This window comes from Canis lupus, chromosome 8 (assembly GCF_003254725.2).
Source record: "Canis lupus dingo isolate Sandy chromosome 8, ASM325472v2, whole genome shotgun sequence".
Lineage (NCBI taxonomy): Eukaryota > Metazoa > Chordata > Mammalia > Carnivora > Canidae > Canis > Canis lupus.
The window spans coordinates 3,192,600-3,200,339 of NC_064250.1; positions in this window are offsets into that span (position 1 = coordinate 3,192,600).

Below are 7,740 nucleotides of genomic sequence, written 5' to 3' on the forward strand. Positions count from 1 at the left end.
TCCCAATAAAGAACTTTTCTATATTTGCTCATTTTGACTCTGTTCTCCAAAGCCCCACAGAAGGAACAGTCGTAGATGGAAACTGTTTCAGACAAAACTCAGGCCCAAAGGAGCAAGGTACCAAAATCTCCAGGAGGCTCCAGAACTTAGTCCAGGTGTGGTCCATGACAAGGAGCCACAGGGCCTTAGAGGTAACTGGGTCCACCCTACCCCTCTGCAGATGAGCAAACAACCCTGGAGACAAGTAAAGAATTGCTAGAGGTAATTTAGCAACTTAGTGACACAATGGGATGAAGTCCACAGACTCTAGACCTCATCACTTTATGGCATCTTATTATGCAGGGTCAGCTGGAGGCTACATGTAGCACTCAAAGCTACACCCAGCTATGTCCTGGGCTGGTTTCGGGTGAGGCCCACATCTGCTAGGGAGGCCTGTCAGCTGGGGCATGATGAAGATGGCCCGTACTCCCCTGGCAGGCCCCCACCACCCCAACTGTCACCTGCAAAGCCCGTGTGAGAACTGAAGCTGTCAGTGCCTCCTCCTGGGGACACCCACGCCTGCTGCTGCCTGAGCCACGAGTCTGAACAAAGAGAGCAGAGGCAGCAGCTCCCCTCACCCCAGACACACAGTACAGCTACTTGAGCACCTGAGGGCCAGGCCTCCACTCCACCCCACCCAGGTCCCCAGAACTCAATGGAAAGATGGATGAGATGTCTCCAAATCCTTGCAGCTGGGAAGGAGTCAAGGGGGACCAGCTCAGCATGGGTGATTATGAGACAATAATATAAATAATGACATTATCCTTAGGATTTTATTCCCTTTCTCTGTTAATCTTCTAATGACTATGTAACGTGTTACTATGTCTTTTATTGTGGAAGAAACAGTTTAAGTAACTTAACTTGCCTGAGGTCACTGAGCAACAGAGCAGGGATCTCATATCTGCTTGATACTTAATATTTTATCCAGATTTGCATTTGAGGTCTCCCTTCTAGTAGGAAAGGAAGAGGAAGATCACTAGAAGAAATGTAGGGGACACGATGGGCAGGACCATGGGCAGTAGCTATGGGGAGTAAGCCAGGTCTAAACTCTAGGGGGACCATGAACAGAGGCACTTCATAATGTAAAACCCAGAAAAGCACACTGGGCCCATAAAGGGACAGACTGGGTTGAAAGCTCAGGGACATTAAGAGGAGGGGTAAGAGATGAGCATGGAAAACAAGGCTTGGAACTCTACTTTCAAATATCTTCAATGGCAGGCAAAGAAGTTCGTGCCCCAGCCTTCAGGCAGTGAATCACCAAAGGTCTTTGAGTATGAAAGTGACATGATCAGGATGGTCCTTGAAGGAGGCAGGGAGAGGTGTGCATGGATGGGAGCAGCAGAGGCAAGGCCTGAGAAGCTAAGTTTAGGGGGCGATTAACAGTAATACAGAGGGTAATGAAGAGCCATCCCGAAGGGAAATGACAGTGGGCAAGGAGCGGCACCATGGGTATGAGTCAGGATTGGTGGAATTTGGCAACTGAGTGGCTGGGTACAGGCAGGAGTTGCAAGTTGTAGGAAGATGGTAAGGAACTGGAAGTTAGGGGACAGAGGAGAAAGTGGGTAAATGACTCCATTTTGGAGATACTTGAATATGAGACACTAGAAGAACATCCATAGGGAGTTTCAGCAGCTCCCTGAATAGCCAGGTCTGAAATTCAGAACAAGTTAGGGTGAGAGACACACATATGAGAATAACTCCCATCAAGATAGTAGTAGAGGGGGGATCCCTGGGTGGCGCAGCGGTTTAGCACCTGCTTTTGGCCCAGGGCGCGATCCTGGAGACCCAGGATCGAATCCCATGTCGGGCTCCCGGTGCATGGAGCCTGCTTCTCCCTCTGCCTATGTCTCTGCCTCTCTCTCTGTGACTATCATAAATTAAAAAAAAAAAAGATAGTAGTAGAGGGCCACTCCGGGTGGCTCAGCAGTTGAGCATTTGCCTTCAGCTCAGGTCGTGATCCCGAGGTCCTGGGATGAGTCCTGCATCAGGCTCCCTGCAGGGAGCCTGCGTCTCCCTCTGCCTGTGTCTCTGCCTCTCTGTATGTTGCTCTTTTTTCTTTTTTTTTTTAGGATTTTATTTATTTATTCATGAGAGACAGAGAGAGAGAGAGAGAGAGAGAGAGAGGCAGACACACAGGCAGAGGGAGACGCAGGCTCCATGCAGGGAGCAGGACGTGGGACTCGATCCTGGGTCTCCAGGGTCACGCCCTGGGCCGAAGGTGGCGCCCAAACCACTGAGCCACCCAGGCTGCCCTGTATGTTTCTCATGAATAAGTAAAATCTTTTAAAAAAAGATGGTAGTAGATAGGAAAGGATGAGCTGTAGTCACACAGCACCCCAAGCTCCGTCTGATGCACTGCTGTCATTGTCTTGAACATCTTTGAACAATGAACCCTGCATTTTTATTTTGCACTAGGAGCCACAAATGATGCTAAGAGAGGCACTAAGGGGGGAATACAATCCGGCTGGGATCCTTAGCCTCAAACCACACATGGGCCTTAGGGGTCTGTGATGTTTGTGAAGTGGTACAATTGGATGTTTGTGCAGTCACAAACATTTGAGAAAAGGGTTCACGGATTTCATCAGATTGCCAAAGGAGTCTATGACCCAACAAATTAGAAACCAGGATGGGTACTGATTGCTGCTGGGAAGGGGAGCTGGGTGATGGGAGGTTTACTTTTCATTGTAAGTCCTTTTTTTCCTTTTGATTTTTTTTTTTAAGATTTATTTATTTATTTATTCAGAGAGAGCAAGAGAGAGGCAGAGACACAGGCAGAGGGAGAAGCAGGCTCCATGCAGGAAGCCCGATGTGGGACTTGATTCCGGGTCTCCAGGACCACACCCCGGGCTGCAGGCGGCGCTAAACCGCTGTGCCACCGGGGCTGCCCTTCCTTTGGATTTTTTTAAAAAATTTATTCATTATTTAAGAGAGGGAGAGTGAGAGAGAGCATGGGGGGTGGGCAGAGGGAGAAGCAGGCCCCCCACTGAGCAGGGAGCCCAATGCCAGGCTCTGTCCCAGGACCCTGGGATCATGACCTGAGCCGAAGGAAGACTTCTAACCAACTGAGCCACCTAGGCGCCCCCGTTTTGAATGTTTATGGCCTCTATTACCTGTTCAAAAATTAAATAATTTAAAACAAAACAAGGTCTTGATGTTGCAGAGAAAAAAGGGAGACCAGAGGGAGGGTCCTGAGGAGAAGCAAATGACAAAGTTGGAGATGCAGCCTCCACAAAGGCAGCAGCAGAACCAGAGTTGAATATGTAGCAGTACTGCCAAGGGAAGAAGACTCTATTTTTTTTAAAAAAAGTGCACTCTATGCCCACAGTGGGCCTCAAGCTCTCCACCCTGAGGTCAAGAGTATCATGCTCTACTGAATAAGCCAGCCAGGAACCCCAGAAAGAGGGCTTTTCCAAAGGAGGACTACAACCAGTGGTCAAATGTGGCCAAAGGGGAAGAGGAGGGCAAAGGCCCAGTGCCTTTCATGTCTGAAGCTATTGAAATACGTCTATTGAAGATGGTGGTGGCAGGGCCTCCTCCATGAGGGGTGCCACACACACCACAAGCCTCCCTCCCCCTAACTCAGCCAGCCCCATAAGCCCAACCCATCTGCGTGTTCCCTCCAGACGCCTACAGGAACAAGCTCAGAACAGACGGCAGCTGAAGCCACGCTCCCGCCAGACTTGGAAGATGGGGTCTTCACTGAGAGCCAGGCCATTCTTCCTCCCTCTGATGGAGGCACAATAGCAGCAGGCTGCTGATCTGGGCTGGTGTGAGAGATCAGCACAGGGCCAAGGGGCCTGAGCTGTTTGTGCCAGGCAATGTCTTCTCTGCCCTTGTGCTCCTCTTAACCGCTGCCGATTTTGCTTGTGCTCCTTTACTAGCTAGTCCCCACTGCCCCCGGCCTACAAGGCCTCCTCAATGGCCAGGAGTGTGTGAACTGTGTGTGTTCTGCCATGAGGGGTCAGAGGTGAGGCTAGTCCTGTGTCTTGGAGAGCATCTCTCTGCTCTGGGCCTCTGCTCCGAGTTGGTCCTTTAATGCCCTGCCATATCTAACCCTCTCTAGAGAGACTGGGGCAGGGTCTCTCCTCTTCTGAAAGCCTGCTGGTCCTGGAAGAGCATTTCATCAGTCTTCTGGGTTAAACCCTCATGCCCAGAAAGTCCCTTCATACATCTTTTTATTAGTCTACCATGATTCCATCTACATCAGTCTAAGTCCATTTTTCCTGGACATTCATCCACAAATACTTGTTCCCCTCAAGTATTGCCATATACCAGTCACTGTGCTGGGCCCTGTGGGAACAACAAATACAGGTAAGACACTATTCCTGCCCTCAGGGAGCTTACAGTTGAGCTGGAGAGATGGGGCAAGGTGGTCAACAGCAGCAAACTGGACTACATTTTGACTCTAATTATCTGGGGGCTACGTCATGTGCTCTAAGAATTATGAACAGAAGAACCAGAATGTGAAGACAGATTTTAGGAACTGGCCTTGAAGGATATATGCAGGCTGTAAATAGATGGGGGAAAGAAGAAAAAGACTCCCTGTGGTGAAACTATGTGAGCAAATGCACAGATGTGAGACATGGTAGGCAGCCTGCTGCACGAGATAAAGACCCTCTCTGTACAGCCAAGTTGTCAAGGGACCCCCAAACCAGATAAAAGCATTCTGCTTCTTAATCTCTTATCTTCTTGGTGACTCTGATGGATATGCTCAAGATCCTTTGTCATCTATTGGAGTCTTTTTTAGGAAATCTTTACCCCCAAAGTGGGGCTCCAACTCACACCCTGAGATCAAGAGTTGCACCCTCCCAACTGAGCTAGCCAGGTGCCCCTCATCTATTTGACTCTTGATGCCAAACTCCATGGCTTGGTGGCTTTGTGGACTCAAGATCCAAATATAAACTCAGCAGGGGCCTTGTAAGCATTTGTTAGCACTCTGTCCCACTGTTTTCTGGATGAAGAAAGTCACTCTCAACCACTCTGCCTTTCTGGACCTTAGTTCTCCCAACTATAAAGTGAAGGGAACAGTATCTACCTTGTAGGATGGTCATGAGGACGAAATGCAAATGCAGATATCTAATTTGTCAAGCATGTAAGTGAGCCATGGACGTAATGTTTTTCTACAATCTGTGTCCTGGTCCTTTATTCAGGCACCCAGACAACTTGCTAACTTCTCAAAGTACAGCAGCACCCTGGAGACACAAATCTAAGGGGCACCTGGCTGACTCAATTAGTAGAACATGTGACTCTTCATTTTAGGATTGTGATTTGGAGCTCAGGAGGGGTGTAGAGATTACTTAAAAAAAATAATAAAAAGAGGGACACCTGGGTGGCTCAGTTGGTTGTCTGCCTTGGGTTCCAGTCATGATCCTAGGGTCCTGGGATGGGGTCCACATCGGGCTCCCTACTCCCCGGGGAGTCTGCTTCTCCCTCTTCATCTGCCCCCCACTCCCACTCATGCTCTCAAATAATAAAATCTCTAACAAATGATAAAAAAAAAAATTTTTTTTTAAGTTGTCATCCACTGAGGTCCAACTTGCCTCCAGAGTAACCACTGTAGATTACCCCATTATTGGATTTGTTGTTTTGAGGATTAAGGGAGGTAGAGATTGGCACTGGAAACCTAAGTGACGGTATTGTATTGCACAGGTTTCTTTTTGTTGTTGTTGTTCCAGTTATAATTTCTTTAGACAGAGGACCTGCGCTGATTTAAAGTATTTCTCTGAAAGGAAATCGTCAGAGCTCTAGAGACCAAGGAGGGCAGGTGCTATGGGACACCTGGGTAGGTGAGGAGGAGCACTAAGCAAAGGCCAGTAGCTGAGAACATTGTGGGGTTTCCTTGGCCAAAGCAAAGGGCACGAGGCACACTGAAGGTACCTACGGTACCTGATGGCGTGGCCAGGTAAAGAATCATCTTGACTTTTTGAAGCCATTCGGTTGTTATCGGATTTATAATTTCGGGCACAAAAAGGGACTAAGCCAGTAGGACTTGTTTTTCTGAAATCTAGGCTGCTTGTGATCCAGGACCTTGTAAGCTTGGGACTTCAGTCTAGGAACAATTAAGATTTACCTTTACCATTGCCTCATCCTCACTACTCTCTCTGCATATACCAAGCATTCTCTGAAGTTGGGAGATGAGGTCAGATGGGATGTCCAGTGTGTGGGTACCGAGAGGAATGGGAATAGTGATGGCAGTAGCAATGACAAGTAGTAATGACAAGCTCTTAAGTTCCAAGGCCTCTTCATGGATCATTTCATTTCAACCTCACACTGTCCCTGAGACAGGTACTAGAGTTAGCTTTTCCTTTTCACAGATGAGAAGTCTGTGGAGTCACAGAAGTGATAGAACAGCCCAGCTTACTCAGCTGGTTTTTGACAGAAGAGCAATCTGAACCACAAGGTGTTGCTCCAGAGTGTGACCAATCTGCTAGAGGGTGAAGGTCCCCTGGCTTGCATGGACTCAGGAGTTCAGAAAAGGCTAATTTTCAGTGGTACCCTTCTCAACAAGTAGGCTTCATGATGCTTGAATGCTTATTATGTTAATGGAGGCTCCCTTCCTTTCTGGAACATTGACTAGTTTGACAAGTCTCCGATTTCCAAGGTCATTGCTTCCCCTCCCTGCAAGCCAGCACTGACTGGCTCCTTTCCAGTCTTCAGGCCCCTCATCCATCTACCATTGCCCTCAAAAATAACTGCTTAATGGCTCTCCAGTAACTGCAGCCAACTCTTTAAGGGTTCTTGAGAAGAGATCATGTGGGAAAACTAACAGAACTCATCCAACTTTTAGAAGTGAGATTTGATCAGCTGTTTCCTTGCCTCCACCTTCCCAGATTACCTAATTGGTTGGTCTTCTTCACTTCTGAGCTCTCTCAACCAGGAGCATATGAAGAGCAAATCCATTCTGGATATAAAGTGCAAAAGTTGGGAGGGAAAGAGAGGGATGTTTAAAGCCAGAAGGTTCAGACACAGTTCTGAGACCAGAATTCCTTTCCTGCATCCAGCTCAGGACTATCGACTTCACCTGGTTGCTATGGAAACATCAGTTTCTGTTGGATGGCAAGCAGCACTTTTGACAGAAAGCATCACAGGCTACCATGGTAACATCAAAAAGAGTAAAGCTGCATTCTCTCTTGGGAGGGGTGTGGAAGGAATGGAGGACACCAAGGAAAGCAGGCAGGAAGGGACGGGCTGACTTAACAGAGAGAGAATTAATTCAACACACATCTAGTATGTGCAAAGCAAAGCGATAATGAAGAAAACATGTCTATGGCTTGCCTCATTGGGCTATAATCATCTAGCAATAGAATTTTAACTGTAAATAAAGGCAGAATGAAACTTGTAACAGGACAATCTTGAAGAGGGAAATCAACTAGCAAAGCTTCAGAGTCTTAAAGGACAGGATTCTGACCAGAAGAGGAGCAAAAAGAGAACAAAATGAGGAGACAAGTAGAAAAGTCCAGGATATACTGAGAACTCTGAGTACAAAAGTAGAAAAAGCAGCTCCTAGGCCTTGGCTCCCAGGAGACACAGGCTGAGATTAGGATCCAGGGATCTGAAGCTAGACTAGCCTGGATTGGAATCCCAAACTTGCTGTGTAATCACAGAGTAGGTTACTTACCCACTTGGGGTATCCATTTCCTTGTTCACAAAGCAAAGATGGTAAGAGTCTACCTCAGAGGGTCATTATGAGGATTAAGCAAC